This window comes from Sminthopsis crassicaudata, chromosome 3, assembly GCF_048593235.1.
Source record: "Sminthopsis crassicaudata isolate SCR6 chromosome 3, ASM4859323v1, whole genome shotgun sequence".
Classification (NCBI taxonomy): Eukaryota; Metazoa; Chordata; class Mammalia; order Dasyuromorphia; family Dasyuridae; genus Sminthopsis; species Sminthopsis crassicaudata.
The window spans coordinates 21,734,314-21,758,752 of NC_133619.1; positions in this window are offsets into that span (position 1 = coordinate 21,734,314).

The following is a 24,439-nucleotide window of genomic DNA, read 5'->3' on the forward strand; positions in this document are numbered from 1 at the left end:
CAGCAAGAAAATTATATTCACACACATGTATTGTACCTAGACTATATTGTAACACATGTAAAATGTATGGTATTGCCTGTCGTCGGGGGGAGGGAATAGAGGGAGGGGGGGTAATTTGGAAAAATGAATACAAGGGATAATATTATAAAATATATATATATATATATATATATATATATATATATATATATATATATATATATAATAAAGGGTAGCATAAATAATGAAAAAAAATTAGCTTTATATAAAAATAAATAAATAAATTAGCTTTAAAAAAAAAAAAAAAAAAAAAAAAAAAGAATCATTAAGAGAGTAGTCCAATTATCTGGGATAAGACCTGACAAAATATATACCTTTTATACCAATGCACAGATTGATGTGTATTGTGAAACCATCCCAGAGTGGAAAAAAATTATTGGCCACAGCTCCAAACCTTGCACATGGGTCTCCATTAAAGATAACCTGTCTATTACATAATTGGCAATGTATTTTTAATATAAATATATTTGATTTAGCTCATTCTAAAATGGACTTTTCTTTAAAATAACCAGTAGCATCTATTTAAAACTATCAGTAAGCATCATATGTAATAGTGATAAACTGCAACCATTCCCAGTAAGATCAGAAATGAAACAAGGTTGCCTACTATCACCATTACTATTCAATATTGTATTAGAAATGCTAGCCTCGGCACTAAGAGTTGAGAAAGAGATTAAAGGAATTAGAGTAGGTAATGAGGAAACCAAATTATCACTCTTTGCTGATGATATGATACATTTATATACTAAATATTCTACTAAAAAGCTATTAGAAATAATCCACACCTTTAGCAAAGTTGCAGGATACAGAACAAACCCACATAAGTCATCAGCATTCATATTATCACCAACAAAATCCAACAGTTAGAGTTATAAAGAGAAATTCCATTTAAAGTAACTACTGATAGTAAAAGATATTTAGGAGTCTATCTGCCAAGGGAAAATCAGAAACTATATGAGCAAAACTACAAAATACTTTCCATACAAATTAAGTCAGATCTAACCAATTGGAAAAATATTAAATGATCTTGGATAGGGCAAGCAAATATAATAAAAACGACAATTCTACCTAAACTAATCTATTTATTTAGCACAATACCAATCAGACTCCCAAAAAACTGTTTTAATGATTTAGCTCATTCTGTAGGTGTGGTACAAAGAATTGCCAAATCCCAAATAAAATTTGTAGCTCCTAATATATATCAGCTCCTTAAAGAACTTCAAGAGCAAGTAAGGATGCATTCAGGTAAGTATTGTATTTTGCACATCCATTTTTATAGTGGACTTTCAAATTCTACCCTTTATTATCAGGTTGCTGAAGCTTTACATTCACAATTTGGGATAAAAAAAGAGGAAACTAGGAGCATAGTAAAGGCTATTCAGTTTGCCTTCCTTTCCATGCTCTTATATTCCCTCTAGGGAAAAATCCTTGTGGTTTGAGACCTATGGACTTCATCCATGTTAAGAGGCAGAGCATCCATGTAACTATGGATACACATTTTCAATTTCTTATGGCTTCACTCCAATCTGGAGAAGCAGTTAGGCATGTGATCAGCCATCTTTATCATTGCTTTTCCCATTGTAGGAGTCTCACATGCACTTAAGACATATAATATACTGGCTTATACATCTTCTGCCTTTAGGTCCTTTTGCATTCAATTTGGCATTGCCCATTCCACTAGCATCCCATATAACCCTACAGGCCAAGCCATTGTTGAACAGGCTAAATGTACCCTCAAGATGCTACTAAGCAAGAAAAGGGGGTATTGGGATTTATAAGACTCCCTACCTGACTCACACAGGACTGCTTATACTACATATAATTACTTACAATTTTCATATTCCTTAGATCTCACCCCAGTAATGCGTTTCTGGCACACACAGAAAGTGCAGAAAACTAACAGACTAGCTGACAAGGACAATAGCCCTCTCTCTACAATGATGTGGAAGGACTTACATGGCATCTGGAAGGACCTGGGTTGGGTCAGGGTTTGGGGACCAGGGTATGCTCTTGTCATTGCAGATGCAGGCCCAACAGCAGAGCGGTGGATCTCAACCAGAAACATCTGTGACCTGGGGAATCAAAAAGAAAAAGACCAGATAATGTCACTCCTCCTGTGGCCCAGAAAGATCGGCCAGATGTCAGCAGCCCTTCATGACAGCCATGTCCCTCTTGATCATGACACCAAAGACAGCAGACACAGCACCAGTACAATGCCTAGAGACTGACAGAACTGGACAATGGGCTTGTGTGCTTCTCCCACAGCCTCCCACTGTTCATAGGATGGCCTAGGGAGAGGCTTCACCCTGCTTTCCACTTATAGACAATGCCTCTAAATTAATGGGTGAAAAACCAACACGCCCTCCTGCCAAAGTTACTGAGGCAGTGCTCCAGGACATGACTTTTCTTGTATACACCCTTCCTCTGTGCCTTTCTTTACCAAAAGGTGTATACAATTGAAATCACAGACTTATGACATCCTACCTCCTTAAATGTGATTTTGTTGAGTGGGTTGAACACCACATTATCCTTGCTTGGTTTTGGCCCTTGTAGGGTTTAATTCTTACTGTTTTACTTTGTTTGCCTTTGTTCTGTTATATACACCCTGCAATCTCATCAATCAAGGGAGCTATTACTGATCTTAAAGTTAGCTTGATGTGATGAGTGGTCCTCACTTTACAAGAGAAAGGAATTGTAAGGGTCCCATAGCGCGTGTACAGAGTAGTTCAAAGGCCTTGAAGCCTGATATCCCTGGGTGTAGTTTTCTGTGAACAGTGTGGACTACCTTGTGTGTGGAAGCTCTGGTCGCATTGAGATTGCCTCATGTCCTCAGGTGCTCTGTTGAGCATGAGAACCACTGCTTGGTGAGGTGGTGGCCAGATGTCTGTGAAGACCTCTGATTGAGGTAAGATTGGTAAAGAACCACTGTGTGAGACAGTGGGCAGTGATTTTTCTGAAGACCTGGAAATTAGGTGTGACTGGTAACCATAGCATCTGAGTGGGAGAAGCTATACACAACTAAAATCAAGGTTACTTTTTATTACACTTTTTCTATTGCTTCTTGTAACTAATTTAACATCTTTTCTATAAATTTAGATACTGTTTCATTTGCTACATTTATTTATGGCATTGATATTAATTCATTGTCTCTAATTTTCAGCAAAATTCATTCTTTCCTATAGTTCTTTCCTAGTTATATTCCTATAACTAGTTATATTCCTTTTGTTTTTGTTACTTTCCCCTTGAGATTATGATTGCTATCCCTAAAGTATAATGTATTTTCCTTCAGCACTTATTTTAACTTTATTTGCATTCCTTCATTTAATGTGTCTGTCTTATCAATAACATAATTATATTCTGCTTTATAATCCACTTTACTATCACTTTTATTTTTATAGATGGATTCATTCAGTTTTGTTCACATTTCTAATAATATTCACATTATATTATTTAAAATTTATATATTTCTGTCCATCTTAATATCTTGTTTTTTCTCTTTATTTTCTTCCTCTAATTTGAGTTAGTTTTACCTGAGACTAATCCCTCAAAACATCTTCTGTCTTACTGCTCTCATCTTTCCCTTTTCTTCTTTTTCTTAGATTTTCTTTGAGCTATATATTTCTGTATCTATCCTTTTGTCTGTATATCCTTCCTTATTTTTACCAACTAAGATGAGAGTATGGTTTATAAAGGTCTATCTGCCTTTTTAATGACTCCTTCTTTCTTTTCTAGATTTGTGTCTTAGGCATCCCTTTCACCATTGAACTTTTGTTCCTTGAAGGTATTTTATTTTCTACATACATGTAAAGATAATCCTCACTATTCATGTTGTAAAATTTTTATGTTCCAAGATTTTTTTTTGTTTTTGTTTTTTGCCCTTCCTTATTTTTCTCTATCTCATTAAGACAATAAGCAATCTGATGTAAGTTATACATATACAATGTTTTTAAACATATTTTCATATTTGTTTTGTTGTGCAAGAAAAAATCAAACCCAAAAGGAAAAAAATAATGAGTAAGGAAAAAATAAACTAGGGCAGATCCAAGATGACAGTGAATGGGCAGATCTTTATCTGACCACTCTTTGGCATCCCTCAGATCAACACCAGATCAAGTATCTAAACTAATTTTGGAGCAACAGAACCCACAAATATTTGGAGTGTAACTAATTTCCAGCAGAAGGTATTTTGAAAGAACTTCAGAAAAGGTCTGTTTCAACTGGACATGGGTGGAGGTGGTTGACAACAGGCACAATAAAATGAACTAATGCTGTGTGGTGGGCATGTGCCAGAGAATTTAAGGAGAGTTTCTTAGGCAAAATACAGAAGCATTAGCTACTCTCTCCTGGTTGAAAGCCAGTAAGTCAGCAAGTTAGTTATAAAACATCCAAGGCAAATATAAAAGGAAAATAGTGAGCTTTTGAACCACAGAATTGGCCACACCCATTCAGCACTAGAAGGAAGTCACCAGCACTAGTCAAGGGCAGTGCAAAGCCTCTGTCACCTATAGAAGAAGTTTGGGACAATCTCTCCTTTGTCTAAGAGCAGAACTCAACCATTAAAAAATGAGCAAAAATGCAAATACTCTGATTATAGATAGCTTTTATGGAGAAAGAAAAAAAACCTCAAATCATAAGGATCCTCAAAGCAAATTGTCTCTAGATGAAGTCCCAAAAGGTGATATGAGTTGGTTCCCACTTCATAAGAATTTCTTGGAAAAATTCAAAAAGGATGTTAAAACAGAATTAGGAAAAAATGGGGAAAGAAATTTGAATTTTGCAGGAGAGTTTGGGAAAGGAAACACAGAAATGATCTGAAGAAAACTCCTTAAAAATGGACTTAGTGAAATGGAAAAGCACATAATTCCTTACAAAATAGATTTGAAAAAGAAACCAATTAGTTAAAAACAGAATTTGTGAAATGGAAAACAATACAATTTTAAAAACCTCATTTAAAATTTTAATTGGCCAATTATTAAAGGAAATGAAAAAAAACTAACTGAAAAAAATCACTAAAAATTAGAATTGAACAAATGGAAGAGAATTACTCAATGCAACTTCAAGAATCAGTCATACAAAACAAAACAAAAATAGAAAAAAATGTAAAATAACTCATTGGAAGAACAACTGACATGAAAAAGAGTTCTAGAAGAGATAATCTAAGAATTATTGGACTTCCTAAAAACCATGATGAAAAAACAGAGGCTGGACATCATCTTTCATAAATTCATCAAGGAAAACTGCTCTTATGTCCTAGAAACAGAGGGTAAAATAGCCATTAAAAGAACTAACTGATCATCTCCTTAAAGAGGCTCCAAAATGGAAACTCCATGGAAAATCATAGCCAAATGTCAGAATTATCAAGTTAAGGAGAAAAAAGTTCAAACAGTCTGAGAGAAACAATTCAAATATAGAAAAGCCATAATCAGCTTCCATTTTAAAAAATTGAAGAGCCTGGAATCTGATATTTAGAAAGGCAGGAACTTGACTTATAGCCAAGAATCAACAATCCAGCAAGGTTGAGCATTATATTTCAGGGAAACTGATGGACATTCAATGAAAGAGGTGAATTTCATATATTTTTGATGAAAACTTCAGAGCTGAACAGAAAATCTGATCATCAAATACAGACCTCAAGAGAAGCCTAGGAATGTAAAGAGGAAACTATATAATTTTCTTTTAAAAATAAAAAAGCTTATAGCCCATATATATGTTTAATCCTTAAGATCTGTATCTCTCTTATGGTATACTTAGAGGGTGCATGTATAATTTCATTTTCTTGTGATGATATAAAAAACAAACTAGAGGAGAAAAGGGGATTCTACTGGAAGAAGGTGAAAATGGAGTTAAAATGGGATGCGTTATATCTCATGAAAAGGCAAAAAATATATATATTTCAACTGATGGAAAAAAGGAAGGTGGTGAGCATTGTGTGAATCTTACTTTAACCAGATTTGGCTCAAAGAGAGAATATCACACATATTTAGCTTCCCAGAGAAACTTGTCTCACCCTATGCGGAAGTAGGATAGGGAAGGGAAAGGAAAGGGGGAGGCTAATAGAAGGGAGAACCAAAGAAGAAGGGAAAAGGTATAAAAAAGGGATTGGTACTGTAAAAGGGCAGGGCTGTTTCATAAACATAGTAGTCAGAAATAAATAGTGGGGAGGAAGGAAAGGGGGAAAGGAAAAAGAAAAGTATAATTTGTGGAAAAGAAGATGGTGGGAAATATAGAGTTACCATTTTAACTATATATACATATATATATATATATATATATATATATATATATATATATATATATATATATATATATATATATATATATATATATATGTATGTATATAAATGGAATAAACTCTCCCATAAAATAGAAGCAGATAGCAGACTGGATTAAAAGCCACAATCCTATAATGTGTTGTTTACCAGAAATACATTCAAAGCTGAGTGATGTATTCAAAGTAAACATAAAAAGCTGAAGCAGAATCTATTATGCTTTATCTGAAGTATAAAAAGCAGGGTTAGCAATCCTGATTTCAGATTAACCAAAAGCAAAATAGATATAATTACAAGACATATGAAAGGAAACTACATTTTGCTAAAGAGTACCATAGATAATGAAGTAATATTAATACTAAACATATACACACAAAGTGGTATAGTATCCACATTCTAAGAGGAGAAGGTAGGAGAGATGCAAGAAGAAATATACGGTAAAAATATACTAGTGGGTTATCTCACCCTTGCTCTCTCAGAACTAAATAAATCGAACCTCATAATAAATAACAAATAAGTTAAGGAGGTAAACATAATTATAGAAAAGCTAGCTATGATAGACCTTTATTGAAAATTGAATTAAGACAGAAAATAATATATATTTTTTTCATCAGCTGTACATGGAACTTACCAAAAAAAAAAAAAAAAAAAAAAGACCGTGTATTAGGGTATAAAAACCTCATAATGAAATGTAGAAAAGCAAAAACAGTAAATGCATTTTTTTTTCAGATCATGATGCAATGAAAATTACTTGCAATAAAAGGTCAGGGGAAAATAGACCAAAAATTAATTAGAAAATAAATAAAGTTCAGGAATTATATGAGCAAAATTACAAAACACTTGCCACAAAAATAAAGTCAGATTTAAATAATTGGAAAGACATTCAATGTTCTTGGATAGGCCGAGCGAATATAATAAAGATGACAATACTCCCCAAACTAATCTATTTATTTAGTGCTATACCAATCAGACTCCCAAGAAACTATTTTAATGACCTAGAAAAAATAACAACAAAATTCATATGGAAGAATAAAAGGTCGAGAATTGCAAGGGAACTAATGAAAAAAAAGTCAGAGGAAGGTGGTCTAAGTGTACCTGATTTAAAGCTATATTATAAAGCAACAGTCATCAAAACCATTTGGTATTGGCTAAGAAATAGACTAGTTGATCAGTGGCATAGGTTAGGTTCACAGGACAAGATAGTGAATAAAAATAGCAATCTAATCTTTGACAAACCCAAAGATCCCCAATTTTGGGATAAGAATTCATTATTTGACAAAAACTGCTGGGAAAACTGGAAATTAGTATGGCAGAAACTAGGCATGGACCCACATTTAACACCACATACTAAGATTAGATCAAAATGGGTCCAAGATTTAGGCATAAAGAACGAAATCATAAATAAATTGGAGGAACATGGGATGGTTTACCTCTCAGACTTGTGGAGGAGGAAGGAGTTTGTGTCCAAGGGAGAACTAGAGACCATTATTGATCACAAAATAGAACATTTTGATTACACCAAATTAAAAAGTTTCTGCACAAACAAAACTAATGCAAACAAGATTAGAAGGGAAGTAACAAATTGGGAAAAAATTTTTACAGTTAAAGGTTCTGATAAAGGCCTCATCTCCAAAATATACAGAGAATTGACTTTAATTTATAAGAAATCAAGCCATTCTCCAATTGATAAATGGTCAAAGGATATGAACAGACAATTTTCAGATGATGAAATTAAAACTATTTCCACTCATATGAAAGAGTGTTCCAAATCACTATTGATCAGAGAAATGCAAATTAAGACAACTCTGAGGTATCATTACACACCTGTCAGATTGGCTAAAATGACAGGAACAAATAACGATGAATGTTGGAGGGGCTGTGGGAAAACTGGGACACTGATGCATTGTTGGTGGAGTTGTGAAAGAATCCAACCATTCTGGAGAGCAATCTGGAATTATGCCCAAAAAGTTATCAAAATGTGCATACCCTTTGACCCAGCCATACTACTACTGGGCTTATACCCCAAGGAACTACTAGAGAAGGGAAAGGGTCCTGTATGTGCCAAAATGTTTGTGGCAGCCCTTTTCATAGTGGCTAGAAGCTGGAAGATGAATGGATGTCCATCAATTGGAGAATGGTTGGGTAAACTATGGTATATGAATGTTATGGAATATTACTGTTCTATAAGAAATGACCAACAGGAGAAATACAGAGAGGCTTGGAGAGACTTACATCAACTGATGCTGAGTGAAACAAGCAGAACCAGAAGATCATTATACACTTCAACAATGATACTGTACGAGGATGTATGCTGATGGAAGTGGATTTCTTCAACATAGAGAAGAGCTAATCCAATTCCAATTGATTAATGATGGACAGAACCAGCTACATCCAGAAAAGGACTGGGAAATGAATGTAAACTGTTATTTTTACCTTCTGAATCCAATTCTTCCTGTGCAACCAAAAAATTCGGTTCTACACACATATATTGTATCTAAATTATACTGTAATATATTTAACATATATAAGACTGCTTGCCATCAGGGGGAGGGGGTTGGGGGAGGAAGGGAAAAAATCTGAATAGAAGTAAGTGCAAGGGATAATGTTGTAAAAAAAATTACCCATGCATATGTACTGTCAAAAAATGTTATAATTATAAAATAAAATAAAAAATTAAAAAAAAAAAAAAAAAAAAAAAGAAAATAAATAAAGTAATCCTATAAAATGATTGAGTGAAACAAAAAGTCATAGACAATTGAAAATCACATTCAAGAGAATGACAAAAATGAGACCACATAACAAATTTTATGGGATGCAGGAAAAGTAGTTCTAAGAGGAAGTTTTACATCTCTTGATGCTTACTTGCATAAAATAGAGAAAATGATTAATGAATTGAGCATGCAACTAAAAAAGGTAGAAAAAGAATAAACATACATACCCAAATAGCAAAATACATAAATATATGAATGTATATATGTATATGTATACATGTGTGTATATAGATATACACATACAGACACACACACACACACATATATATATATATATATATATATATATATATATATATATATGATGCATACATACACATGTATTTATTCTATAGAAAAAACATTTCATTTTTACACCAATACACAAAACAAGGTCAATTAGTATTCTGAATATATTACAAAGTTTGAGCAATGATCTGAGGAAAAGGAAAGAAGAGATATTAAGAGGGAAATAGAAATTACATATTGAATGGCTAATAACTTCCCTTATCTCTAATTAGATTCTCAAAAACCATGAGAAAAGTGTCGGAGATATTTATTACATATTATATGAAATACACTTATCATTAGCAGGTGAATAGATATGGTGTATTTCTAGAATTATTCCTCATAGGAAAAAAAGTAAAATTTATCTGCTTGACAGATGAGTAGGCAATATGAGCTTAAGAAAGTTAAGTCTTATGTTTCTGGATTGTTAAAACTTCATTTTAAATTATATTTGGCCATCTTCCATTAGGATTTTATGTCTAATTTTTAGGCTACATTCAACTGGAACTAATTTATAATTGAGAGGTTAATGGTCACAAAAGATGATTCTGGCCAATTACATGGAATATTTATAAGTTCATTCATTATTGTGACTTCCATCTTAAGTTTGCTTTTACTTGATGGGCAATGATTGTAATTGTTATATTTTGTTATATTATTAACATAGCATAAATTAGACTACATAATTGTATAGAGAAGCATTGTTGCTAAAGACAGAAAACCTTTAGAGTTAACAGAAATACAATATTTTTATTTGAAAAAAATATTGAGAAATATTATCTGACACATAAAAATTTAGCATTATCTTTAAAAATTATCCTTTCTCATTAATTTCTTTACAGTACTATATATGCCCATGTATTTGCATATAAAAAACACATAGATATAGGGGTATGTGCATGTGTGCATTTGTGTATGTGTATGAAGCATCTAAGTATTGTATATATGTATGTATATATATATATATGTATATATATATATATATTATATATATGTATATAAAATGGAAAAATATGTTACTTCATATCCATCTTTCATTACATTTACACTGATGGCCTTATTGATATAAAATACAAAGTTCACATTATAGGCTTATAGGATTTGATTATACAGATCTAATTTACCTTATTTAACTTTGAACAGCTGAATGAATCATACAACTTCTCTAAGATAATGTGAAAAAGATCTGGGGGAAAGTATATGTGTCTATGTATATAAACATATACATATCATACACACGTATACACATTAATATATTTATCTATATATCCTTTCTCTATCCATCTGATGGATTTCCCCATTATGACAATATTTACTTCAATATATGTAAATATTCAGCACTTAAGATTTAAAAATTATCAAATAAACAAACTCAATCCTTTATTTTCCTATAGTTTTTGAAAATATTTCACACTTATGAATGACAAATAAAAAAAAAAACTTGAGGTTATTAAACCTTGTTTCTTTCTAATAAATTAAAGCAACAAACGATCTAATTTTAATGACAAAATATGGACTCTAGTAATATTGAAGTATTTAATTTCTTAAATGTTGGCATATTTGGTTGTGTTTTGTCACTCTTTTTATAAGGTCTTGTGGTTCTCATAAAGTGTATTATCTCCATTAAGTAAGAATTATAGAGGAGAAGAAATACTCAATTTGGATACCCAGGATTTATTTGAAGCTCTGCCACTTCATCTATATGTGACCATGAACAAATAATTTAAAACTCTCAAGTTCTGTAGTTTCTTCCTTCATTAAATTAGTAATTTGGACTAGATTATTCCCACAAAGCATCTTAGCTCAAAATCTATTATTCCATAATTCAATAAAAAACAACAATTTCTTTAATGGATGGGATTCTGAGAGATTAAGTGGCTTGCCTTTTGTCACAAAGCTATTAAAGAGTAAAAAAAATAATTTGAAAACAAATTTTTCTAAATTCCAAACTAACCCTTTATTATTTTATATTGTTTATCATCATCATCATTATCATCATCAGTTTTAGAAATTATTATTTAAATCATAAATTGGCAAATAGATATAATTATAATTTTTATTATTCCTTCCTTTTTTAATATGGGATAGATATGAAATTAAAATGAGACTTGACTCTGCAATACAAAAGAAAGCTTTAAAAATCTTTATCTTAAATAGCTTTCACTTTATGTAATCCATTGGCACTCATCTCCTAATGAAAACAGTCAGAATTACTGTTTTTTTTTTTTGTTTTGTTTTTTTTGTCTTAGAGATCTAAGTGCACTCATTAGCCTGAGAGGATTTTAATGATAATATAAAAAATCAAGTTTATATTTTGCATCTAAAATAACCTTTTGAACTATTTGAAGAAATATGAAGTTAGGTAATGATAAAAGCAGTTATTTTATATTTCTGAATTCAATGTTTCATTTGAAAAGAGAAAATAATAAATTTTGTCACTTATTTTAGTTCTCAAACAAAATAAAAGACAAAGGGAGATATACCAGAGAAACAGCACATTTAATGATAAAATCATCATCTAAGTATTGAGGTTGGGAAGGGACCCCCAAAGCTTGGGGTTGTAGACTGTTGTCTCCAGATGTCTCAAAAGAATTTGCAGGCCTGGGCCCATATCCAAATCAAGGGGCAAAGTTTATTGTAATTGTAACACCAATTGAAGTGGGCTAAGTTCCAAAAGAATTTAGCAAAGAACCAAGAGGAAGAAGATAAATTTATAGAACAATTACACCAGAGCTTCATGTTACTTATTTGCTGATTTTATGGCTTTAAGGTACGTTTGAGAGTTGATCTATTCACTATTGTCTCAGGAATTTGGTTATCATTGACCAACAGGTTATTTTTCTGTCAATCAGTAATGTTTGTAGGACTATTCTAAGGCCAGAATACTTTAGAATCATTGACAGACAAATTGTCAGAATAATTGCACTCTAAGGTCAGAGGATCTCAGGATCACTAATATATCTTCCCTAAAATCTAAGGGAAGAAATATTATTATATACCTAGGCCAGAAAACTCTTACAGTCATTGACGAAAGAGATTGACTTTAAAGCAGAATACTTTAGATTCATTGACAGATCGTTAGAATAGTAGTACTCTATGATCAGAGGAGTTAAAATCATTGTAATATTTCCCCTAAAAGACATACCCTTTCATGAAGTTTTGTTGAGGTGTCCTCCCCTTTCTTACCTATCCCATTGCCTGAATATAGTAATGCAATTGTTCTTTAATCCTTTTAAAATTGTATTACTGCCAACCATTCAAAGTGATAATATTAACCAAATAGTTTTACTCCAAGGGATCTGTTAATTCTTTTATAAGGCCTTCCCATGAGTACAGAATGCCACCCATTAATACCTTCTCATGCTACAAAACTCATCTCCAATTGTTTTACTGTTCCCCAGAAGTCAAACCAAACCAAAAAGCCATGACTTGTGATAAATGCTGGTGATTAAAATAAAATAAAATAAAACAGCTACTATCACAAATGTTCATATCTTAATGAAAGGGAAGACAACAGTATATAAACAAGACATACATATATATGTGTGTGTGTGTGTGTGTGTGTGTGTGTGTGTGTGTGTGTGTGTATATATATATATATATATATATATATACATATATATGTGGGGGTGGGTGTGCATGTATGTATACACACACACATATATATACATGTATATATATATATGTATTTATACATATATATATGTATATATATATATGTGTGTGGGGGTATATATGTATATACCCCCCCCACATATATATGCATATATATACATATATATGTGTGTGTATAGATATGTATATACATATATTAAAAATTGCAAACAATTTCAGAGGGAAGGTACCAAGATTAAAGATGACATATAGGATTTCATGGAAAAGATGGGATTTTAACTGAAATTTAAGAAAACAAAGGGTGAGAAATGAGAAGGAAAAAGAATTCCAGCAATGGAGGCAGCCAGGGAAAAGAAGGAAATAAATATTTATTAAATGACTACTGTATGCCAGGCATTGTGCTAAGCAATTTGGAAATATTATTATATTCACTCCTCACAACCATGGGAGACAGATGCTATTAATATCCTAACTTTACAATCAGGAATCTGAGCATAAGGAAAGTAAAATGACTTCTGGAGGATCATGCAACTAGTAATTGAGAGCGCAGAGTTGAACTGGCTTTACACCAAGCCACAGGTTTTTATCCACTGCGCCTTCTAATAAGAAAATAGCCAGTCATAGGATGGAGTGTCTTTTGGAAAGAACACGATATGTCTATTGGGCTTTTCCTTTCCTTTTTTTTTATTTTTTTTTAATACATCCCTTTCCCAAGAGACAGAGGTTCAAATGTTCAAGGACCAATATAGGTAGGTATTAAACTAGCAAAAATTATAATCTTGAAAATAATATATATATATATATATATTTATTTATTTATTTTTTTATTCATTTTTCCAAATTATCCCCTCCCTCCTTCCACTCCCTCCCCCCGATGGCAGGTAATCCCATACATTTTACATGTATTACAATATAACCTAGATACAATATATGTGTGTAAATACCATTTTCTTGTTGCACATTAATTATTAGCTTCTAAAGGTATAAGTAACCTGGGTAGATAGACAGTAGTGCTAACAATTTACATTCACTTCCCAGTGTTCCTTCTCTGGGTGTAGCTACCTCTGTCCATCATTGATCAACTGGAAGTGAGTTGGATCTTCTTTATGTTGAAGATTTCCACTTCCATCAGAATACATCCTCATACAGTATTGTTGTTGAAGTGTACAGTGATCTTCTGGTTCTGCTCATTTCACTCAGCATCAGTTGATGTAAGTCTCTCCAAGCCTCTCTGTATTCCTCCTGCTGGTAATTTCTTACAGAGCAATAATATTCCATAACCTTCATATATCACAATTTACCCAACCATTCTCCAACTGATGGACATCCATTCATCTTCCAGTTTCTAGCTACAACAAAAAGAGCTGCCACAAACATTTTGGCACATATATGTCCCTTTCTGCTCTTTAGTATTTCTTTGGGATATAAGCCCAATAACAGCAATGCTGGGTCAAAGGGTATGCACAGTTTGATAACTTTTTGGGCATAGTTCCAAATTGCTCTCCAGAATGGCTGGATTCTTTCACAACTCCATCAACAATGTATCAGTGTCCCAGTTTTCCCACATCCCCTCCAACATTCATCAAGATTTGTTCCTGTCATCTTAGCCAATCTGACAGGTGTGTAGTGGTATCTCAGAGTTGTCTTAATTTGCATTTCTCTGATCAGTAGTGATTTGGAACACTTTCATATGAGTGGAAATAGTTTCAATTTCATCATCTGAGAACTGTCTGTTCATATCCCTTGACCATTTATCAATAATTTATATTTTTAAAGAATCATTTATGCTATGGGAGATCATGTCCAAATAGATTTACCTCATCCTTCTAGAGAAAATGGAAAGTCTGTCTTCACATACTGTTATTTGAAATATTTTCTCTTCCTTACCTAAACATATACATACTTGCAATTACAGTACCTTTATCTTCTTCATGATTTTTAGAACATTTCAATTGATCTGGAATAAAAACAGCTCACAAGAAAGAATATAGTGAATTGAAAACAATAAAAATGTTTGTGAAAGCAATGGGCTGAGCACAGAGGAAAGAAATGCAAATGGTAGAGCAAAAAAAATGCATTCTGTTGTCAAGGAATTTAAATTAAAATGAAGGAGTAGCTGTCAGGAAGGGACTTTGTAGTACAGAATATTACCTAGATAATAAATTGAGACATATTAGAGTAGATTGGTATAATAACAGAGTAGATTTTAGATGATGGTTTTTTTCTATTCCTTCTAGCAATACTCTCATGTTTTGTCCTCCTCCCCTAACCCTGTGGACATGGCTTCCACTATTTGCACATCCTGGCTTTATGAGTATTCACAAGTCAAGTCACTTTTCAATGTCTCAAACAATTCTTCAAATTTTTAGTTGCCAGGCATTTTAATTGCACACTATGTGCCCACCACAGTGTTAGGAAATAGGCATGCAAAAACATAAACATTTCCCTTTTCTCAAGAAAATTACATTCTCCTGAGGAAGATAATATGTGTCACTTAAATAGCCATAGCATAAGTACTAAAAAGATAGTAGGCAGTTTCCTAAGGGAGGGCATTAGTTGTTGTTGGGGTGGGGATTAGGAAATATTCTCTTTTTCCAGATGGCCTGCAGTAAGATTATAAATTGCAAAACAGTTGCTGATATGCATTGATTCTGGGGGAATACTTAGGAAGTCTTGATTATACCAGTTAAATTATCCAGTGAGTTGGAGGGGGAGAGGAATAATGCAATCTATACAATACTTATAGATTCTATCTTATCTGTCACTTATTTTTAAAACTTGCTCCCAGCTGCAATCCTTTCTCACCCCTTGATTTCTTTTTTTTACCTCATTAATACTATGAACTTTCATAATCTTTTTCACAACTTCATTTTCTCATTATTAAAACAGTTTTCTTCAACTTTCATATCATTGTTTTATCTGCCTTTCTATATGATCTGTAAAGAAAACAAAATATATATACATTTGTTTATATATATATATATATATATATGTATATACATGTCTATACACATACATTACAGTATGCAATTACATTACATACATACATTACATTACATAAACCTTTACACTCCATGTGATCCCCCCCTTTAGTAAAATGCAAGGGATGCAGAAACACATAAATAACAAAGAATAAAATGATTATTTTTTTCTTTTTTTTTTGAAATAGTTCCCCCCCCCATAGTGATTTACAAAATCTACAATGATGAAAGCCAAATAAATAAAAAACAAAACAGCAACAACAACAGCAGCAATATTTTGGTCATTGTTCTATTTCAAAGATACTCTATGAAGTGATGAATAATCTTTTCCACATAGAATAATAATTTGCTAAATTACCATTTTATGTGTTTTATTCAATAACCAGATGTGATTATCAGGAATTAAACTTCTAAATTTTCTGAGTATGTGATAGAAGGGGAGAATAATAAATATGTATCTTAAAGGCATAGATTTTGAATGAGTATTGATTAAAACAATATATCTTCTGAATGATGAAATTTTAAAATAAAATTACATCTAAAAAAGGACACTTAAAAATAATATATTAATTTACAACTACTAGACTGAGACTGTTTTATTAGATAAGATCCCATCACACAGAGGAATCTAGTGGGGTAGGAAGGAAGAAGAGTTCATGAAGAAAAGTCATTGACATTAGAAGAAAATATAGAATGTCAGAATTTGAATTATAGAAGATACATTACCTCATCCCATCCTTGAGTACTTCAGATATAGAAACAGTGGTACAAAAGACTAAAAGACTTTCTCAAATTCCAAAGAAAATTCTCTTGTCAGAGCCTTCTCTTTTAGGCTATTCTACCTTTACAGATAATGATGAGTCAATTTTTTTTTTTCAATGTGGATACTCCTTTCCTCAAAAATAAGAAAAAAAAATCATTTCTTTCATCTCATACATTTTTAAAAATTACTTTCCAAAAAATTTCATGCCATCATGATTTTTATTCCTACTAAAGTTTGTATTTGTATTATCACAAATTCATTCAAGTGAACAGGATTTTATTCCATTGCCATTCTAAGGTCTAAGTCTTTTGTCTGATGCTAAGATCAAGGAACCCATAGATCAATAATCCAGTAAATAAATTCTATAAAATAAGCCAGAGTGTCTGATATTAGGTGAGGTCTCATTAGTTTTATATTGAAGAAGATGGCCCTTATCCAAATGCTTGAATTTATGATAATCAGCAACTCTAAGTAAATCTCTAAATAAACCAATCATAATTAGATTAGATAAAATGAATAACAGGCTGGTTGGGATGCCAGCGTGATTTGCTTAAAGGGAATGTAGTCACATTTGAATGCTTTTTTTTTTTTAATTAAAACTTTTTTTTTAAATTTTCAAAACATATACATGGATAATATTTTAATACTGAACCTTGAAAAACCTTGTTTTCCAAATTTTTCCTTCCTTCCCTCTATTCTCTCCCCTAGATGGTAATTCAATATATGTTAAACATATTAAAATATGTTAAATCCAATGTATGTATACATATTAATACAATTATCATGCTGCACAAGAAAAATCAAATCAAAAAGAGAAAAAGGAAAAAGAAAATTAAATTCAAGCAAAAAACAACAAAAAAGGTAAAAATTCTGTGTTGTGATTCATATTAAGTTCCCACAGTTCTCTCTCTGAGTGTAGATTCATCACAAGATCATTGGAATTGGTCATAATCATCTCATTGTTGAACTATTTATTAAAAAAGAAAACAACAATAATCCTTTGTACCACACTCTGAAAAATGACCAGCAGCAAAGTATTATCTCAGGAATTTATGATTTTCACCTTAATTGATAAACATTTAAATTTATTGAAGCTTCCCTATTTCCCAGGGATCTGGAGTCAGAAGCAGCTAACATACTGCCACAGAAAGTCATCAGTCATCTCTCCTGACATTGAATAATTTTTGTGCTCATGACTGCTAAATGAACTGAATCAGGTGCTGCACTCCTATTGCTCTCATGCTAACTCTGCTTATGTATCACACTGAATGATCCCAAGACTCAATAATGCTTTAGACTTGAACCACTCACAAGGCTTAGTGATTCTAATAATTTGGGGACTATTCTCACAGACCCCATTAAGGCTCCTATTGTTTCAAGGAATACCAGCTATGGGAACTATTTACTCAAGAATGTGATGATTCCTGTATTTTATATTTTTAATGTATAAAATCCTTAATTTTATTATAACCAATAAGCCCTCCAAAGGAGGAATTTAGTTTGCAAAATTGTTTTCTTCACTCAAACTAAACTTCTGTTTGATTCCTGATTCTCAGCTCTGTCTACTCACAATTTAGAGACTATTTTTGCCTCTGGTTGACTTTCCATGTATTTGTACTGCTCCATCTGAAATGACTTGCCATTTACTATATATTTTATATGCTATCTCTTTAATCAGAATATGATGTTTTAGAGAGCAGGAGAATTTTTGCCTTGTTTTGACTCATCTTAAGCATGGTATCAATCATTTAGCAAATACTTATTTTTTGTTTACTGGAGTAGATAAAAAAGAAGGAGGAGGCCATGGTGAGGTTTTCAAGATTTGGAAAGAAAGGATTAGACTTGTTCTGTTTAACACCAAAGGCAGAACAACAAAAAATTGGGATAAGTTGCAAAGGCAAATGTGAGCTTGGTACCAGAAAAAAAATGTTGGAGGGGAGATGGGAAAACTGGGACACTGATGTATTGTTGGTGGAACTGTGAATGGATCCAACCATTCTGGAGTTCAATTTGACACTATGCTCAAATATACCCTTTGATCCAGCAGTGTTACTACTGGGAGTATATTACAAAGAGATCTTAAAGGAGGGAAAGGGACCCACATGTGCAAAAATGTTTGTGGCAGCCCTCTTAGTAGTGGCAAAAAGCTGGAGACTGAATGGATGCCCATCATTTGGAGAATGGCTGAATAAATTACAGTATATGAATGTTATGGAATATTATTGTTCAGTAAGAAACAACCAGCAGAATGAGAAAATTATATGAATTGATGCTAAGTGAAATGAACAGAACCAGGAGATCATTATACACAGCGACAACAAGGCTATATGATCAATTCTGATGGACGTGGCTCTCTTCAACAATAAGATGATTCAAAATAATTCAAATTATTCAGTGATGAAGAGAGCTATCACCCAGAGAGAGGACTGTGGGAACTGAATGTGGGCCAAAACATAGCATTCTCACTCTTTCTATTGTTTGTTTGCATTTTGTTTTTTCCCAGGTTTTTTTTTTTTTCCTTTCTTTTTTATCCACATTTTCTTGTTCAACAAGACAACTGTATAAATATGTATACATATATTGGATTTAACATACATTTTAACATATTTGACATGTATTGTCCTATACTATCAAGGGGAAGAGTGGGGGGGTAGGAGGAGATAATTTGGAACAAAAGGCTTTGGAAAGGTCAATGTTGAAAAATCAGTCATGCATACATTTTGTAAATAAAAAGTTTTAACTAAAAAAAGAAAGAAAACAATCTTTTCATAAATAGGTTCCTGCTTTCTTTTTACATTGGAAAAAATGAAAGGGCTTCTTAAAGACTTATTTTGTATATTCATGTATTGATTTATGTATATAGATGGAATGGTATATAATGAATTGAGAAAGGAAATATTGTTTGAAAATTTATTTTGAAAGCATACATTCTTTTCTGAATTATAACTGCCTAAAATACCAGAATTAATTAATTCATTCAATAAATGCATGTAAAGTATCAGTGCCTAGCATATATTAGGTGCTTAACATATGCATTTTGATTAGTTAATTATGGTTCTTTCTCCTGATGAAAAAGTGCCATGGTATAGTGGGGAAAAAGTTATGGTTTGAGAGTTTGAAAAACTGGATTCTATTCTTGTCTTCCTCACCAATATTTAATTTCTCTGAACTTCAGTTCCATTTTCTGTACTTTTTAGAGAACTGATTAGATGAGCTTTGAAGTCCTTGTTAGCATGTTATTTATGATCTTATACAGTCCCTAGCACAAGGAAAATATGCACAAATATAGGAGCAATCTTCACCTTTGCCCATTTTCTTATTAAGTATATCAGACATAGGTGAATAGCTTAAATCAAATTTATGATTGACCTTCATTATATTTACAGAATCATACATTGAATTATACAAGAGAGCATATGTACCGTCTTTGAGCACAGAGGGAGAATGAGGTAAAGAAGTCCTAGCTTTAAGTCATTTTTGGACAATTTGACATATATGACTTGAGTGATCTTGACAAATCACCGTCACTGATAGACTCAGAAAAATCTCTTAAGATTCTTAGCAATATAAAAGAAGGGCATTCCCACTATAATTTACCTAAAAAGATGAAATTGCATTTATATATTCTTCCCTTACTACTAAAAAAGAAAAAATGCAACCAGAAAATTAGTAAAACAAAATCTATAAATACAAAGTCTTTATTCCTATCCATTGACCTAAAACAAGAGAACACACACACACACACACACACACACACACACACACACACACACACACACTCACACATCCTCCACATTTTCCATGGACAATAATAGCCCACCCTGTTTATTGCCATTTGCACATATGTGAGAGTAGACACTGAGCTTACCTGTTCTCTGTTTTATTCTGTTAAAGAATATATGTAGATTTATTAGACTTATTATTAGATTATTTAGATTTATTATTAGATTTTATAATAAATTTTAAAATTAATAAATTTAAAATTAATAAATTTTATAAATTATTAGATTTATTAGGTATTGTATCATCTAGTTTAAATCAAATCTTCAAGATTTGCCAACCTTGCTAATGACTTTGAGAAATATGAGAGGCACCTTCTTCTTCTTCTTCTTCTTCTTTTTTTTTTTTTTTTATTCCAGGGAGGTCAAATTATTCAGGCTTGAGGTGTCTCTGATGCATTTTCTCAGCAATAGATACTGGCTAGTCCCATTAGCATAAGTACATGCATTCTACAAGCCTCAAGCTGGATTGTAACACAGAGATATTTTTAACAATGTCTGACTCCTTATTAAAAACTGTTATTTCTCAGACAAAATCCTGTAGGATCAACAATGTGATATGTCACAGTGAGGATTCTCAGGGCACAAAAACACTGGATTTGTAATAAAGTTGCTTCAAAGTGGAAACCTCAAAGGAAGTCATTTTGAAATGGAAAATTATGTCTCAGAAACAAGAGGTCAGACATAGTTAACCTCTATTATCACCAACAACTCATAGACCCTGTTCTTGAGGAGGAACAATCAGATAAATTTAGCAAATTATATGAATATCAAATAACATAAACTGGTAGGCATTACTAATGTGGGTCAAATCTGTTTTCCTAACATATTTTCTCTTGTCCACATTTAGTTCTGTTATTAGCATTAAGGAAAGAATAACAGAGTTCAAGTGAGGAGATAGGTCTTAATCGGTCTGGTATTTGCTAACAATGAAATAATAGGTAGGTCACTTAAATTTTAATCCCTGCTACCTCATCCACAAAATGGGGAGAATAACACACAGACTGTAAATTTAAAGCTGGAAAGGACTTTCCAATATATTCTACATTTCTAAATACATTAGATGTTGTTCTTTTTTTAATAATAGCTTTTTATTTCCAAAATATATGTAAAGATAGTTTTCAACATCCACTCTTTCAAAACCTAAAGTTCTAAATTCTTCTACCTCTCTTCCCTTCACCCCTTTCTTAGACTTCAAGTAATCCAATATATGATAAACATGTATAGAATTTCTATACATATTTCCACATTTATCATGCTGCACAAGAACAATTAGATCAACAAATATTAAAAAGAGGGGAAAAAAGCAAAAATCAAGCAAATAAAACAAAAAAGTGAAAAAAATAATATCGTGATCTATATTCAGTTCTCACAGTCCTCTCTCTGGGTGCAGATGGCTTTCTTCATCATAAGTCTATTGGAATTGGTCTGAATCACCTCAATATTGAAAAGAATTAGGTCCATCAGAATTGATCATCATGTAATCTTCTTGTTGCTATATACAATGTTCTTCTGGTTCTATTATTTCACTTAACACCAGTTCTTGTAAGTCTCTTAAAGCCTTTATGAAATCATCTATTTATCATTGGTTATAGAAAATAATATTCATAAACTTCATATATCATAACTTGTAAAGGTCCTTGTAAGGGCCAGCACAGTGTAACAGGAGGTTTGAGTGGCCCAGAAGTAATTTCTATGGCTAAGGACTGCCGCATGAGCAGAGATAGCTTCCTAATGGGAGATAGCTCCCTCTCTGATTGGCTATGTGTGTGACCTCACAGACCCTATTTAAGTCCACCATGGCAGGAGGTCAATCACTTTATCATGGAGTAGCTGAGCCAAGTGGATGGATAGCTGAGAGAGGTAAGGAACTTGATAGAAAACACGTGGGTCTCTTGCAGACCAGTTGTTTGGGAATTAACAAGTCAGGGCATTATGTGCGCAAGTATAATCAAGACTTTAAGTTTGCACACGGCTGTTCTTGACCACACTATAGGTTATTAAACTATGATTCAAGAAATCATATCCAGAGACCTCTGAAGGCCTCAGAGAAGGCAACCAGGTAGAATTAGTTGACACTGCAAAGGTCAATGGCTAGGGGTTCTCCTACACCTTGGGAATTAGGAGAGACTGGCAATGTAAAATACCAAGTAATGCTAGGGCTTTTGCAAATGAAGTGACTACTCAGGATTAAGTAATAAATGGTATTTTACAATAACTTATTCAGCCATTTTATGATGGATATTCTCTCAGGTTCCAGTTCCTTGCCACTACAAAAAGGGCTGCTACTAACATTTTACCCATGTGCATGCTTTTCCCCTTTTAAGGATCTCTTTGGGATATAGGCCCAGGATGGACACTGCTAAATAAAAAGGTATGCCATTTGGCCATAGTTCCAAATTGCTCTCCAGAATGGTTGGCTCAATTCACAGTTTTACCAATAATGTGTTAGTGTCCCAGTTTTCCCTCATCCTCTCCAACATTTATCATTATCTTTTCCTACCATTTTAGCCAATTTGAGAGGTGTGTAGTATCTCAGACTTTTCTTAATTTGCATTTCTTTGATCAATAGTAATTTAGAGCATTTTTCATATGATTACCAATTGTTTTAATTTCTTCATCTGAAGACTTTCTGTTTACATCATTTGGCCATTTTTCAATTGGAGAATCACTTGCATTCTTATAAATTTGAGTCAATTCTTTATATTTAAGAAGTAAGCCTTTATTAAAACACTTAGATATAAAAATGTCCTCTCAGTTTTCTACTTCACTTCTAACCTTGTCTGAATTAATTTTGTTTTCCAAAAACTTTTTTAAAATTTTTTAATCCAAATTATATATAATCTAAAATAATCCATTTAGCTTTTCATACTGTACTTAAATTCTTCTTTGGCCATAAATTCTTTCCTTCTCCATAGATCTGAGAATTAGACTATCCTTTGCTTTTCTAATTTACTTATACTACTTATATACTAATATACTTTACTTATATATAATTTACTAATATTACTTATATAGTAAATACATTTACTAATATTACTTATAGAAATTTACTTATATAATCTACTTTATGTCTAAATTATAAACACATTTTAACTTAATCTTGGTAGGGGTGTTAGATGTTGATAAGTGCTTAGTTTCTGCTATACTATTTTCTGATTTTCCAGCAATTTTCATCAAAAGAGTGAGTTCTTATCCCACAATCTGGGATATTTACGTTTATCAATTAGGTTTATCAAACACTAGATTATTTTAGTCATTGTATTCCTTCTTTTTCCATTTCTCCAAATAGCTTACATAGTTTTGGAAATTAATTCTTCTTTAAACGTTTGGTAGAATTTCCTTGTAAAACCATCTGGCCCTGGTAGGGAGTTGATTAATAGCTTGTTCAATTTCTTTTTGTAAAATTGAACTATTTAAGTAATGTGTTTCCTCCTCTGTTAATCTGGTTAATCTATATTTTTGTTATTATTCTTCTATTTCATTTAGATTATTAGATTTATTGGCATATAGTTGGACAGAATAACTCATAATTATTATTCTAATTTCCTCTCCATTGGTGGAAAATTCTCCCTTTTCATTTCTGATACTTGCAATTTGATTTTCTTCTCTACTTTTTCTAATAAAATTAAGTAAAGATTTATCTATTTTACATTTTTTTATAAAATCAGTTCTTAATTTTGTTTATTAGTTGAATAATTTTCTCACTTTCAATTTTATTAATTTTTTTCACAATTTCAAATTCTGTACTTATGGGGGGGCTAATTTAACCTTTTCCTAGTTTTTTTTAGTTGCATGCCCAATTCATTGATCTTTTCTTTCTCTATTTTATTCAAATAAGTACTCAGAGAATATAATCTTTCTTTACACAATACATTATTCAGTTAAATTAATTTTATTTTCTTTCTACTTTCATGTAAGATGAAGCTGGGTGGCACAGTGGATAGACAATTGA